Genomic DNA, 16,743 nt, shown 5'->3' with positions numbered 1-16,743 from the left:
AGAGTACAAACCCTAATTTTTAGGGTTTAGACCTTATTTAAACATCATTATGGCCTCCAAGTCTCTCTTCTCATCAGCCTCCATCACTTCACTCGACCTTAGCAAACCCTAGTCCCTTGTTTGAGCTTTCTTGACCTTTGGTGTGCATTTTGGTGACCTTGAAGGAGGAGGAAGGCAGTAGAATCACCTTGGAAGCTTGAAGAAGTTTTGGGTCTGGAATCCTCATTTATCTAGCAATCTCCAAGTGGTATAAAGTTTTGAACTTGGATTGCATTTCTTTAGATCTTGTTAGCTCTTGATTCTTGGAGCATTTTGGTCCCAAGTCTTGACCTTCGTGCCCAAACGGAGAAGGTTCATGGCGCACCTGACCTTCCAGTCCTCCGTGTGACATCCCCATTTTCACGGCCAGAAAAGACTGATTTTGTTTATGCTTTATAAAAATCAGAGTACTTCTTTTAATAAAAATGTTGCAGAATTTGTTCCCAGTAAAACATGATAAATACGTTATCAAAGCATTTCCGAAGAAATGTATTTTTTTTATTCATTTTAAAACATTTTGGGATGTCATTGTCAATACAGAAACATAAGCATAAACAGAACCTACATTCATTTACACTAGTGATCTACACCTCTTTAATCTCTCAGTGTAATGTAACTTCGTATCGGCACCTGTGATTCAAATAAGCTTGAGTGGGTCAGGTTGGGAAACCTGGTAAGTACATAGGGTTTTCAACCCACAATAATATAATTATTATGTTTAAACATCAAACAATCAACCCAATTACCTATCCCCATTATCTTCTTTACTCTTAAGGATCTACCCTAAGAATTAGCTATTCCTCGTTCATTCATTCCTAAGGATCATCCTAAAGAATCGACACGAAATCCATAGTTTCCAGGTTTTACTCAACAGGCACTAAGTCGTATAGTCACCAGGGTTTAGGCACTAAGTCTCATAGTCGTCAGAGTTTATACAACAGACACTAAGTCGCATAGTCGCCAGGGTTTAGGCACTAAGTCTCATAGTCGTCAGGGTTTATACAACAGGCACTAAGTCGCATAGTCGCCAAGGTTTAGAGTACATCGGGTGAACACATCGTTCACAACACCTACAGTTTGCGAGCCTGCTAGTGTTCCACTGGACTGTCTAGAATAGTCCGTGGTTGTCATCCATACTCTGCTAGATGACGGGGCCAACACTTGGTTAAAGGCTTCTCTAATTTCTCACCTCTCACCCTTATCTCATGATCCAACTCATCTTTCATCTACCCATCTTTACCCATTGTAAATTTATAAGTATAAAATACGTATACAGTTTAAATCATTTAAAACATGTATAATAGTGTTCACCTAACATAGATAACAAGTATACAGATAATATGCACACATAGCATGTAATTTATATAAAATATTTCATATCTATGTGTAAGATGAAAGTAACTATGCACTCACTTGTAGCGTGCTTTAATAGAATCTATCTAGAAACGGTCAGCGGTTCGTGATCGTCGGGCTTGGGAGGCGGAAACGGCCTCAACAAACGAGAGAGAAAAATAAGTTTTAGGTGTAAGAAGAGCAAGGGCTGAAATGGCTATTTATAGGCTGATTTTTAGCCTCTCACGTCGTGAAAATTCATTGCTCACGTCGTGAGCCATGCATGATCACCTCGTAGCTTCGCCATCTGCGTTCTAGGCTTGCATAGTGTCCGTTTGACTCCTCACGTCGTGAGAATTGATGCTCACGTCGTGAGCCCGTTCCGTAGACTTGCCATATGCATTCTAGCCTTGAAAAGTGGCGTTTTGACTCCTCGCGTCGTGAGAAAAGAGGCTCACATCGTGAGTCCGCTCAGATTAGGGTTTCTGACATAGTTGCATCTTCGGAAGGCCATAATTTTTGCATACGAGCTCCGTTTTTGACGTTCTTTATATCCACGCGTAGGTGGAGACGTACTATAAAACTTTCATTCAGAACCCTAAGGCTAAAAGTAGTTTATCATAAACTCACTTTTTACGATTCCCGGTGTCGTGCCGGTTTTGTCGCGAAACTTCGACAGGTCATAACTTCTTCGTTATAACTCGGATTTTAGCGTTCTTTATATGTACGGAAAGCTTGTGACATATACTAAAACTTAGTTAAAATTATTTATTCTAAATAATCCTCTATCAAAAAGTCATTTTTTGACGCTTATCGTCTCTAAATTGACTAGCCCGAATCTGCGGGCGTTACACTCCGGACCGGAACAAGTGAAGAAGCAGCCCTCCACGTCAGAAATCCACCTCATGGCCACGATAGGGTCCTTGACTCATCGAACTCCGAGGGCTTCGTGTTGCTGAAGTCCCGGTACTGAAATGACCCTCTCCCCTAAACCCTCGCAGTATCAACAGTTGCGGTAGCTACAGTAGCAACAACCTCAATCATGACGACGTATCACTCATGGAAAAGCTCAATCATCACAGTCTTAATAGACCCAAAAACCTCCGGGATAGCATCCCGAATAGCCGCAGTCACCGCAGGGGAGATCAACTCCCGAATCTCATCATCAGTCAATCTTGGCCTCGTCAGGCCGCCCGCTCCTGATCCAGAACCCCTAGTGATCGGCATACTAAAAACAAATTGAACTTCATCAGAAAAGCTACAATTCATACTATTATAATCATTAGGGAAATACTAGACTCTCGGGGGTTTGTGACTTCCTTGCTACACGTATAGGTCATATGCTTCCAGTAGTACGAGCTCATACTACCTTACATACCTACATGTATTCATATCAAGGGGTCATCACGAATCACCCGATCGAAAGACCCAACATCTAGGATACACATACATCTTATACATATTCTCAAGAGTGTCTAATCCTTCCTCACATTGGCCTGCTATAATCTGCACTCACTCATGGAACTTCCACCAACCCTATAGTCACTCGTGCATGCTAATCATACATAACGTTGGATTCCATAGACAATCGAATAATTGATTCTACCCTAAGCCCACGACCAAACAAGGAACATGAAATAAGGTTAAATCAAACATTCTCAGGTTATAAAATCTTAGTTATGAATAACCATGGTGCATACACTAAGCAAACTACATTAATGATGCCAATTCCATCTAGCATACAAGAAAATCTCCTATGTTATTAGTCATCATAATTCAGTCAATTCTATCATACGATTCATGAAGATCCCTAGCCTACAACTAGCATGCAATTCTATCATAATCATCATAAGCAAATAACAGTGTGGGTATCTTGGGGAATACTTTCTTGCTCCGGCTGATCATACACATCTCATCCTTCCTTAGTTACTTTTGAAAATAATTTGAAAACTTTTGTAGATCCTTATATTGAGTCTGGATTCACACGAATGTTCATCCAATTCTCTCAAACTAGGGCTTTGATACCAACTTGTAACATCAAAGAATCAAGGCCAAATTTTCATTTTTAAACCCATTCCAAAATTCATAAGTTTTACAAAACAGGTTTCCAAAAGTCACAATCATGAATCAGAGTATCCCAAAATCATAAAACACATAAAATCCAAGATGATATGCACGATCAATCCTTCACCTTACCCCTGTCCTCTTAATTACCTGAAACCATAAAATCAGTATGTAAGCCAAATCTTAGTGAGTTCCCCCAAAATACAACCATACAAACATATAATAGCATGCATACTAGGTCCACAACTATTGGGTTGGATTACCCCTGAGCCCACAACACGAGTCTGGATTGCCCACTTGGCCTACAACTCATGTCTGGATTGCTCCCGAGCCCACATCATAAGTCTAGCTTGCCTTTCCGGCCCTCAGCTTATGTATGGCTTGCTCCCGAGCCCACAACATAAGCATGGCTTGCCTTTCCGGCCCTCAGCTTATGTCTGGATTGCTCTCAGGTTTGTTGGCTTTTGTATAGAGCGTTATTGCCTCAATCCAACCGCATTATGTCGACATATGCAACAGATAAACATAGAAGCAAGAACAGATAATCATGCAGATCTAACAGATCACTACAACATAGCAACATCTTATATACCAAGATACATAACCTAGATGGTCGGTATTGGTGCCTTCGACCCACAAGTACAGTGAGGAAAACTCACCCCACAGACTGAAAGATAGTTGAACAGATCACTGCTCCAAATACTAAATCCATTGGTCACCTATAAAATAATCAGGGACCCAATCTCAAACTACTAATCAAATTACCCAAAATGACCTAAAGTCAAACTTGGTCAAAGTCAAAAGTCAAAAGTCAAAATCTCAAACCAGTATGAATACGCCTTGCGTACTCTATCTCTATGCATGGCGTAGAGAGTTCCTTACAGACTACGAGACTCACATTCAGTACGCGTTACGTACTCCTAAGGTACACCCAACGTACTTACATCCATATTTCCCTGTATATTAAGCACTTATTCCTTTAAGACCTTCGGTCCAGAACTCAGATCTAACCCCAAATATCATCCTAAATGATAAAGTTTCCAAATTTATGACTTTGGATGGCTAGAAGGTGCCAAAAACCAAAACCATAACTTATTACTCAACTCCAAGCTTCATTTCTCTTGCATGAGTGAAAGGAAATGATCAAGATCACATTTTTATGACTCCAAGCACCTCAAAACGTTTGAAAAGATTACTCATAAGGTGTGGAGTAGCTCATACTCAACTAGACCAAGATTACGGGACCAAAATGCACAAAAACCTTAAAACTAACAAGATCTAATAAAGTATTCATCAAGATCAGAACTTTATACCTTCTGGAGGTTGCTAAGCAGATGTAAGGTCCAGATCCACAAGGCTTGAAACTTCTCAAGTGCTTTCCAAGAGATTTCTTCCTTAAAAAATGAGCACAAAACACTAAAAAGGCTCAAAACTTCACAAATGGAGATTAGGGTTTGCAAGGGGTTGTTTGGGAGGATGGAGGCTGAAGGTGGGAGGGTTTATAGGAGTTAAGGTTGTTTAAATAAGGCTCAAACCCTCAATAGTAGGGTTTTCTCATCAGCCGAGTACGTCATGTGTACTCCTTATGTATGCCCTGTGTACACAAAGGCACCCGCATCACCTTTTAATGACCTACGTCCAACGTACGCCCTAAGTACGCCCAACGTAGGGACCATTTTTGCAAAAAATTTACATTTTGAGTCAAGGAATGAAATTACATGATTTGGCTGGATGTTACAAATAAAAATACTCACATCGGTGCTCTTTTAAGTCACTGTAAAAAAAATACCAACTAAACATCATATTTCAACTCTTATCAACTCTTATGTTGGTCATTTAATATAAAAATCATTAAAAGTTTAAAACATGTAAAGTAATTAAATATTATTAAATACGGGACATTATTTTTTTGCAAGGCTTGCAAATATAACAAGAAGTAATTTGATCTAGCATCAAATATGATATGATACAACTGACATTGCAAAATAAGTTGAAAAGAGCCGTTGTGAATGATTTAATGGATTAACTTTTGAAATAGTAATGTTGTAATAACAAAGAAAAATTAGAAATTAAAAGTTAAATTTATAATTTATTAAACTTTTCAAAACAAAAATAAATATATTATATATTATAATAAAAATAAATAATATTAAGACACTGTAAAAAAATTTAATTACAATTATTATTTATTGTAAGTGGTTATTTCTTTTATTTAAGCTTGTGCATGTACGAAAACCTTTTCCTGTCAAAAGGTTATAGAGATTCACATGCTCAAGTTCTTTTTGGAAAATTGTTCACATGTCTTAGTTCTTTTGGATAAATTGTCCACATGTTTAAGGTTACCAACACTCGTTTAGTAAGGAGATCCATGACTCCATGTGATTCCCCATTGTAAGTGGTTATTTCTTGTAAGTGGTTATTTCTTTTGGAAAATTGTTCACATGTCTTAGTTCTTTTGGATAAAATATATTTTTTGAGAATTTGAGGGTGGACGTGAGCCTACCTTGGCTCATAGGTGGCTCCGCCCATGATACCAGGTGCAGTTGTATTGTTGTGTGTTGTACAGTAATCGAACTACATAATTAAAATATTAAAATTTATATGTTATTAAAACATTACGACGTTTTGTTTGTAGGTTATTATAAGACTTTATAAAAATTGAAACATAATGACAATCTTATCATTATCCCCGAACTTACAATCAAAATCGTAATATAAATTTTAATCTTTTGCAATACTTATAGTCACGGTTACAAATATAAATTAATAGAACCAACAAACTATATATATATATATATATATATATATATATATATATATATATATATATATATATATATATATCTTAATCTTATACTATAATATAAATCATATTAGTCATATTTTGAAGTTTAAGATGTATAAATTACAAAGTTTTTTGTACAAATTAATAATACATAAATAATTCATTAATACTTGTCAAAAGTTTGGAGATTTTAATTAAAGAAAATAATTATGAAATTCATTTTGGAGTAAAATAAAAAAATTAAAATATTAAGTTTATGTATATAAATTAATTTATATTTCTTAAACTAAACATTAGTATTAATTAATTTACATCAATTAGGTATAAACATACAATATTAACATAAGGTATAAACATACATATTTTAATTAAAAGTGGTAATTTTTTATTACATGATAACTAATAATAAAATCTAATAAATATTTCTCCATAAGAAATTATATGTAACGTCTGTGTTTCGAGGCTAAGCATTGATACGATGATGTAATAGTTAGGGTCAACAAATATAAATTATTTTAAAGTAATAATAAAAAGGAATTATTTGAGTATTATGTTAATTATGTGAATTTATGTGTTTTATACTTGTTTATAATGATGTAATAAATTAAGGATGAAAATAAGCGTCAAAAATAAAATGTTATATAAACCCGATATCGATGAAGAAAGTTGTAGTAGTCATGACAAGGATTCCGAAGATATAAAGAACGTCGAAATCCGAGTTATAACGAAGAAGTTATGTCATGTCGAAGTTTCGCGACAAAATCGGCACGACGCTGTGTGACGTAAAAAGTGAGTTTACGATAAAGTGTTTTTTAGCCTTATCCATCTAAATGAAAGTCGTAGTATACGCTAAACCGAGAGTGTGCATAAAAAGAACGTCCAAATCTGACTTCGTATGAGGAAGTTATGAATTTTTTAAGATTTGGCATAGCAGTGTGCAGCCCGGAGTTCGAATTTTAGATTGATCGATTTTTGCCGACACAACCTAAATGAGAATTGAATGTCTCATTAATAGGAGTTCAACTAGGGATGAGCATATGGACCGGGGAACTAGCATGAACCGGTCCCGGAACCGGAACCCGATGGAACCGGTCGGGCCGGGACCGATACTATAATTTCGTCAATTTTTGGAACCGGGACCCGGTAAGAATCGGTCGTTGGAACCGGCCCAAAACCGGGAACCGAACCGGATAACTCACTCAAATTTTGAAAGTTGCATAACTCACTCAATTTAACTTTTTTTGACCTGAATCTTTTTCCTACATGTAGATTATGATTTGGTGTTAAGTTTAAACTATAAAAACGCTTGATTTGGTTAAAAATTGAATGAGGTACTAACCCCACAAGGAAGGGTGTCAAATCAGATTTTTTTTAATGTTTCAGCAATTAAATGTAATCTGACTTTGTTGTTCAAATGTGCATAACTCACTCAATTTAACTTGTTTTGACCTGAATCTTTTTCCTACATGTAGATTAGGATTTGTAGTTAAGTTTAGAATATAAAAATACTTAATTTGGTTAAAATTTGAATGAGTTAGAAGCCCCGCAAGGAAGGATGTCAAATCAGAATTTTTTTTATGTTACAACAATTAAACGTAATCTGACTTTGTTGTTCAAATGTGCATAACTCACTCAATTTAAGTTTTTTTGACCTGAATCTTTTTCCTACACGTATTTTAGGTTTTGTAGTTAAGTTTAGACTATAAAAAAGCTTGATTTGGTTAAAAATTCAATGAGTTACAAGCCCCGCAAGGAAGCATGTCAAATCAGACCGGGTCCAAAATTGAAAACCCGGCAAAAACCGGACCCGGAACCGGTAGAACCGCCGGGCCGGTTCGGTTCTTGATTTTGGCCGAAGCCGGTTCCCGGGTCGGGCCGGTTCGGTCCGTTTGCTCATGCCTAAGTTCAACGAAAAAAAGACAGTCGAAAACGGAGTTCGTATGTAGAAGTTATGAATTTTACACGGTCCTTAAAACAGTGTAATCTTCTCATATTGCTAAATTTAAAATCGGTCGAGAATTAGCCGATGGAGTCAAAAGGAGAGTTGTGGATCTTGTCAATATCTACGCGTGGATATAAAGAACGTCGAAAACGGAGCTCGTATGCGAAAGTTACGGGGTTTAGAAGTCGGAAGGGTGCTGTAGCGAAGTGGGTGACGTGGCGCAATCTGAGTCATTACTTTCTCTCCACCAGATGATGAAACGTGGCACCAACTCGGTGAGTTGAACCAGCAACTCGACGAGTTGGGGGCCAGAAACTCGACGAGTTCACCCCTTTTTCAGCCTATAAATACCACCCGAGAGTTCCTTCATTTTTCATACCAAAATCCACTTCTTCTTCTCTCTACTCACTCTCTAAACCTCCTAAAACACCCCTAAAATCCTGGGAAACTTCCCTAGCACTTGAAGAAAGCCCTGGAGCGCTAGAAGGCTCCGAGAAAAAGAGTTTTTCGGTTTGAAACTCTACCCGCGCAGAACCCATTTTTTAGCAAAACCGTTGTTTCGTCAAAGGAGATTATTTTAAGAAGCGAAGCGCTGTCCGAATCACCACCTTAACAAATGAGTGCATAGTTACTTTCAACTTACACATAGATATGAAGTATTTATATAAATTACGTGCTATGTATGCATATTATCTGTTTACTTGAGATATGTGCTGGATGAAAGATTTTAAACTTTGTTTTTCAGATCTAAACTGTATATGTATTTTATACCTTGAGACCTATACCGGATGAAAGATTTAAACTTTGTATTTCAGATCTAGACCTTTTTTCTTCAGATCTGAACCGTATATGTATTTTCTTTTCAGATCTAAACTTTTTCTTCAGATATGAACTGTATATGTATTTTATATCTACAAATATGTTGGGTAGAACATGGGTAGATAAATGATGAAGGATGAAAGATGATATAGATGAATATTGACAGCTGCACCACAACCTGTAGATGTCTTCGAACTACGATGTACTCTAAACATCCTAGCAGCTACGCAAAAGGATAATATCGGAAGCTGCGCCTAATAGAGAACGTTATAATCTTGACAGTTGCGCCTAAATGATAATATTGGCACATGCGCCTAATAGATAACATTGGCAGCTGCGCCATACGCAACGATGGACTTCGTGCCTATTCCTTAGGAGAATCCTTAGGAATGAAAAAGTGAATGATAGATGATTCTTAGGGTAGATCCTTAAGAAAAAAAGAAGATAATGGGTATGGGTAATTGGGTTAATTGTGTGATGATGAAACATAATAATTTTATTATTGTGGGTTGAAAACCCTATGCACTCACCAGGTTTCCCAATCTGACCCACTCAGTTTATTTGTATCACAGGTGTCGATACGAAGCTACATTACACTGAGAGATTAAAGGAAATGAAAATCATTAGTGTAAATACATGTAAGGTCTGTTTATGCTTATGTTTCTGTATTGACGATGACATCCCAAAGTTTTAATATAAACAAAATGCATTACTTCGGAAATGTTTTGATAATATCATTATCATGTTTTCTGGGAACAAATTCGGCAACACTTTTCTTTAAAAATGTACTCTGATTTTAAAAATGAAGCATAAACAAATCGGTCTTTTCTGACCGAGAAAATGAGGATGTCACAATATATATATATATATATATATATATATATATATATATATATATATATATATATATATATATATATATATAGAGAGAGAGAGAGAGAGAGAGGTTCATTTGACACCATGCTAATTTTGTGAGACATGAGGACGCGATCCTAGCCACCCATATTGAAGATCAAATATATATATATATATATATATATATATATATATATATATATATATATATATATAAATTGCAAAATAAAAGAGAAAATCAAAAAATTCTTTTTTAAAATATTGTTTTCGTTATTTAATTTATCCAAAAAAAAATTAAAAATAAATAAAATAAATCACCGTTTTTTTTTTAAATATAAGTGAAATACTCTAATAGAATATTACACTATAAATAATCAAATCGAATTTTTAGAATGTTAGAATATTCTAATATTCTACTAAAATTGGTAGATATGTTAAAATATTTGTTAGGCGTGTCAAACCCAACAAATAAAGGGGTACGATATACTCCAAAATAACACTATTATATTGCACTAAAAGGTAGTACAAGGCAAGTAGGGTCGATCCACAGAGACACAGGACAATTGGTCTATACCTCTTTGCACAAGGTACTATGGTCACCAATAGTAAAGAGAAGGGGGTTTAGAATGCAATGATTAAACAAACAATTAAAAACATAAGTAATCAACTAAATGAGTGAATTAAATTCAGAATTTGTAAGGGCTCCAACTCTATGTATGACAACTTAGCAATGTGATTCCAAGATAACACGATATTTGCTCAATTCTATCTAAGTTGGTACTTGAAAGTGTTAACAAGCTCTAACACTTCCCATTCACCACATTAATTAACCAAAACAAGCTCTTTGAGTAACCCTAACCTTACTAACCTAATCTAAACACGCTCTTAGAATTAGATTGAAAGATTCATTAAATTTTATGTGAATGTTCCCAACAACACCCAATACTCCTCACAAGCTCGGGAGCGTAAGAGTGTGTGAATAAGATTTACACTAAATTCATTCAATGGAAATCAGTTTAGTGCTTGTTACTTGTTCAATTTCACAAAACAATTACGGATCTTGTAAAAGAGATAACTTGAATGACCTAACCCTAATTCAAATGGCCAATAAGAATCACAATTAGAATCAAACATTCGATTAAAGCAAAATCAAATTCACTAGATAGAAATTAAAAGCAAACATCAAGTCATATGATTGAAATCATAACTAAGAAGTCAAAACATGAAGTTGGAGAAACTAGGGTTCTAGCCACACATGGCTAGAACAAGATCAAAATTTAAAAAGATGAAAATAATGTGCAATTACAACTTACAAATACTAGAAATAATGTTTCCAAATGATTACTGATCAAACCCTTGCAAAAACCTTCGAAATCCCCTCACAAAATGTTCTTTGATATGATGTGTTAGTGTAAAAATGACCCTAATCCCGTAATATGAAAAATAGGAAAAACTGCCAAAAGGCAGTTTTTGGGTCGAACACGACCCGTGTCAAAATAGAGCAAATCAGCACGGGTCGTGTTGAATGGAAAATGGTCTTCAACCCTCAATTCCAACTCCAAAGTTCGATGCTCAAAACTGCTCAGCAAGGCCAACACGGCCCGTGTCAAGTTAGGCTAAACTGACACGGGTCATGTTCAGTGAAGTCAACAGCTCCCATCTTGGTCAACACGGCACGTGCCCATTCTGCAGTGTAAATCCAACACGGGCCGTGTACTCCTCTGACTCTGAATCCAAACTTGATTTTTCCAACTTTTTCGTTCTTCGCCCGATCATCCCGAAATCTTCACCAATGCTTCCCGGCACCTCCCAAAGCGCATTCCAACCTCGGGTATACCTGAAAAAGACATGAAAGTGTGCAAATAAGGTTGTTCTAGAGACTAACATGAATATGATGAAATGCAAGACAAATGAAGAACAATTGTGCTAAATAGACGCATAAAAGGGGTTAAAATATGTGCAAAAAGGGGTGCACAAAATGCACCTAACAATATTCTAATATTCTACTTGAATTGTTAGATTTGTTAGAATAGTTTAATATTCTAGTAGAATTTTTTGAATATTTATAGTTTAATATTCTAGTAGAATATTCTAATATTCTAAAAATTCGATTTGAATATTTACAGTATAATATTCTATCAGAATATTTCACGTATATTTTGAAAACGGCAAATTTTTTTGGATAAAATAAATGATGAAAATAATATTTTTTTAAAAATCAAAAATTTTTATTTATTTTGCATTTTAAAAATATTTTTTTTTATCTCGAAAATTAATCGCTAGGATTGCGTCCCCATGTCTTACAAAATATGATGATCTCATATAAACCTAAGTCTATATATATATATATATATATATATATATATATATATATATATATATATATATATATATATATATATATATATATATATATATATATATATAATTACTAACTTGAATCTAACTAAAAGAAAAATGCTACACTTTCAGTCCTAAAAGACGAAATAACTTGTAAAAATGATTGTTTTATATTCATGATAACCATATTATTATAAGATATATTAAAACGTTTATATGGTTATATATACATTTAGATATTCATGGTCAAAAGACCACTTAAATTAAATGTATATATTGTAATTATTAAATTTAGTTATGTTATGGTAATAATATAAACCGTTGATGGATCGATTTTATTAGAATATATTTTTACCATTGTATGTTGAGTTTGTGGTTTGGCTTAAGATGATCTATATCCCTTCCATCTCTCACATTATGTTATATATTCTTCTGTATATACATGTGATGAGAGGCATATTCATATACGAAATACATACAAGTCTTTATGATGAGGGTTTTGGAGAGAGTTTTTAAGATCAACTTGAAAATCAACTTTGTTCATATGATATGTAATCTTTTTTATTGTTTAGTTTTCTTTTAATAAATTTGAGATCAAATATATGACTAGATTTGAGATCAAATATATAAAGTTTAAGCTTTCATCTTCTATATATAGTTATTAAAATAACTAACATCATGCTCCCAAAACCAACTAAATACAAAAAAGAAATGAAGTTATTGCATGTAACTCCATGAAAATCTACATCATTGCATTTTTGCTTGTTTCTTCTTTGAAAACTCCTTTTCTTCATTTATATGATTAGCTTTGCCTTCTTTTATCATTGGCCAACAATAACATCAATATGTCCTTTCTGAATTTGCTTTACTGACCTTGCTTACTTGATCTCCCTTGTGTTGTCTCTCATTTTCTCCCTTTTGATAAGCAACAAGGAATGTCCTCTATTTTATTTGGTTTTTAGGTTTATCATTTTGCTTCATTTGTTGCCCTATTGTCCACCGAAAAGTAAAGGAGATGGGTCATGGGTGTTTGTACTTTGCTTTTGATTTTCTTTTTTCCTTGGTGCAGGCCGTATACGGTATGGGCTAAAGATGGTGTATTTGGGTTTTACTAAAATGAAGGCTTAAAGTAGCCACTAAACTTTTTAAAGTATATTCATTTGGCCATTTACATATTTTAAGTTTTTAAAAGATCATTAAACTTGTTATTGTAAAAAATGGTAGTTATTTTTGATAATTAGTAGGTTTGCACGTTTGTTTGGTAATGAAGATTATTGAACTTTTTTTGGTTTTCTAAGTTTTCATGCATCTTTTTTTTGTTTTTACTATTTTTTACTCTGCTTTTATTTTATTTTTTTGGTAATTTGTTTTTATAACTTAATTTTTGTTTTGTTTTTATATTCAACTGAGCCCTCTGGGAAAAAAATTTAAGAATAAAAAAAAAACCTCATATAAATATCATAGAATAAGATTTGATATTATTCTTAGAGATTCCATAAATATTCCATTCCAAAAATGGAAACAATTGAGATTTTTTCACAATTTGTTATTACAACTTCATCTTTTTTTTTATATCATTTTTATATGGTTTTTCACAATCTATATTTACAATGGTTTTATTTTTATTTTCTTTCATATTTTTATCTTATTTTTACATGTTTTTTTTAATCTATTTTTATAACTTTATTTTTTTTACTTTCTTTCTCATATGTTATTTTACAATCGGTTTTTAAAATGTTCACTTTCTAATTCATTTTACATATCTTTTCAATCAATTTTTTTTCACAATTTGTGTTTACAGTTCTCATTTTTACTTATTTTTTACATGTTTTTTCACATACATGATACATATAATGTCATTCTAGGTTGATTATATAATATGTATTTTTTAATCATTTGTATAAAAAACCATGCAAAAGAGTGTAAGTTACTTATGTTTAAAAATGTTCATTTTGAATTGTCTGATATCAATGTTTTTCAATCAAATATCTTATCTTAAGCCAATTATATTGTATGCATACTTCTCATTTGCTTTTTTTTAACTTTTTTTTTAGATTTTAGAAAATTTCATAAAGTTTGACCCTATTAACGAAAAAAATTGATTTTTTTACGATTAAGTCCAAAATACCGATAAACATTTGCAAAATAGTCTTTGTACCCGGTTAACGCTTATGTTTACCGATAAATATTTGTCATCTCGCTTATAAGCACTTATTAACACATAAATGTCGCAAAGTCTTTAGTTTATAGATAAAAAATCACTTTTAAACTCAGCTATAGATCGTTAAATGATCTCTAAACTATATACCGTACCATAATCATTTTTATTTTTTATTGTCCTCCATTACATTTCTACTTCATTTGGTTTAAGGCTTGTGGGTGCTTAATTTCTTCCAAATACACCATATTTTTCTTCCTGGAAAATAAAATTTAGATATGTAAACATATTTTAACATGATTATGTAAATGTAGGGCTATAAATGAACCGAACGATCAACGAACTGTTTGTGAACCGTTTAACGAAAATTCTTTTATGTTCATTTATTTAATAAATGAACGAACATGAACACAAATTCTCGTCCATTTAGTTAAATGAACAAACATAAACAATGGTCTTGTTCGTTTAATTATGTTCATGATCGTTCATTTAAGTTCATTTTATGTTCATCTATGTTCAATTATGTTTGATTATATTACTATATTATATGTTTGTGTATGTTTATATATGTTCAATTATGTATGTTTATCTTCATTCGTTTATGTTCGTTTAGCATGTTCACGAACATAAAACGAACGAACATGAACAATGTAATTTGTTAAACGAACGAATATGAAAAAGAAAACTTGTTCGTTTATCCGTTCGATTGTTTAGCTAAATGAAACGAGCGAACATGAACAACCCTAGTTCGTATTCGTTTGGTTCATTTACATCTCTATGTAAATGTAACTTATAAGATTGTTGAAAACTATACCATAAGTCCCATCCATATCAAACTCAACAACATTGTTGTTAAATATATTACTTCTTTATGTCTTCTTCATGTTAAAATTTATATCATACTATACTTATAAAGGAGACATTTTTTCTATCACCACAATCATTTGAAACTTCCATGTCTTTTCATATTTCTTTATAATAATGATTCCATAATATCTATTTAAAACTACATAATTCACTAGCATCTAATTAACAACTACCACTATAACGTCTGGTTCCTGGTACGCATTTATTTATAATTTGTTCATTTAGTATAGCTACTCGACGAGTTGGGAGCCCCAGACTCGTCGAGTAGAAAAGAGTTTTGGACGTGGGTTTTAAAGCATCTACTCGACGAGTTGAGACCTTTAACTCGTCGAGTAGAAAAGAGTTTTGGACGTCGGGTTTTAAAGCATCACCGCATTTTCGAGAGTGTTTCTTTTTGCACTTCTCGCACCATCTTGCTTCACTTCCTCCTCCTCCAGACTTCGAAGATTTTCTCTTCTTATTGGACCTTGAAGATCCTTCAAACTTTCTCTTTTCACCAACTTCGACCTTGTTAGCGGCTCTACTCTTGATCATCTCTTCAACAGACTTAGCAGCCCAGATAGCTGCCTCAAGAGTAGGTGTCTGGCGTACTGGCACAACATATTCCCACGGTAGTCCCTTTGTATACTTATCGACTTTCATTGGTTCGTCAGGGAAAATGCGTAAAGCAAATTCCATCTTGTCGGTGAAGGCATTGGTGTATTCGTCAATAGACATGCTGCCCTTCTTCAATGTTATGAATTGGTTCTCTAGCTCTAGCAGATTCTGGGCCGAGCAGAACTTTCGTTTGAAATGCACCAGGAACTCTGCCCAAGTCAGTTGCAGTGGTTCATTGGGGCTCATGATTTTTCCCAAAGTGTTCCACCAGAGAACAGCGCCACCCCTGAACTGACGCACTGTATATGTGGTTTGTAGCTTGCCTTTGCATCCACATGTTATGAAAGCCAACTCCATTTCCGAGATCCAGTCCATAACTCCGATTGGATCCTCTTTCCCAATGAAATTCGATGGCTTGAAAGTTGTGAAGTCCTTATACTTGCAGTCGTTCCTCTCGACTCCGTCGTCTTGGTTGTTCCTTCTAACCACTGGCGGTTAAGCTTGACCAACAGTCCTACTGTAGCTCCCTTCCTCCGACTGCCCATCATTCAATTCGGGCTGTACTGTAACATCCCAAAATTCAGGTAAAGCTATTTAACCCTTCCATTTTGTCAAGTTGTCAAGATTGGTCCCTTGAGAGAGTTCTTGTAGCAAATGAGTACGCTGGGCGTACTGGGGAGTACGTTGCGCGTACTCATGCGCTTAATTTGGACGCGGACTCGTCTGGGTACGCTCGGCGTACCCAGGGTTACGCTGGGCGTAACGGGTCCAGATGCAAACCCTAAATGTTTGGCTTGTGCACTATTTAAAGGATGTTAAGGCTCATTTCTCAGCCTCCATATCAGAGAGTGAAACCCTAAGAGAGAGCCTTTCATCGTCCTTAGCTTGAGTGTGTGTATTTTGGAGCTAAAAGTGTCTTGGTATGTTAGTGAAGAAGAAGGAGAA

Source organism: Lactuca virosa, chromosome 3 (genome assembly GCF_052849685.1).
Source record: "Lactuca virosa cultivar CGN04683 chromosome 3, Lactuca_virosa_CGN04683_v6, whole genome shotgun sequence".
In the NCBI taxonomy this organism is placed as follows: domain Eukaryota; kingdom Viridiplantae; phylum Streptophyta; class Magnoliopsida; order Asterales; family Asteraceae; genus Lactuca; species Lactuca virosa.
Note: the sequence above shows the minus strand (reverse complement) of the source record.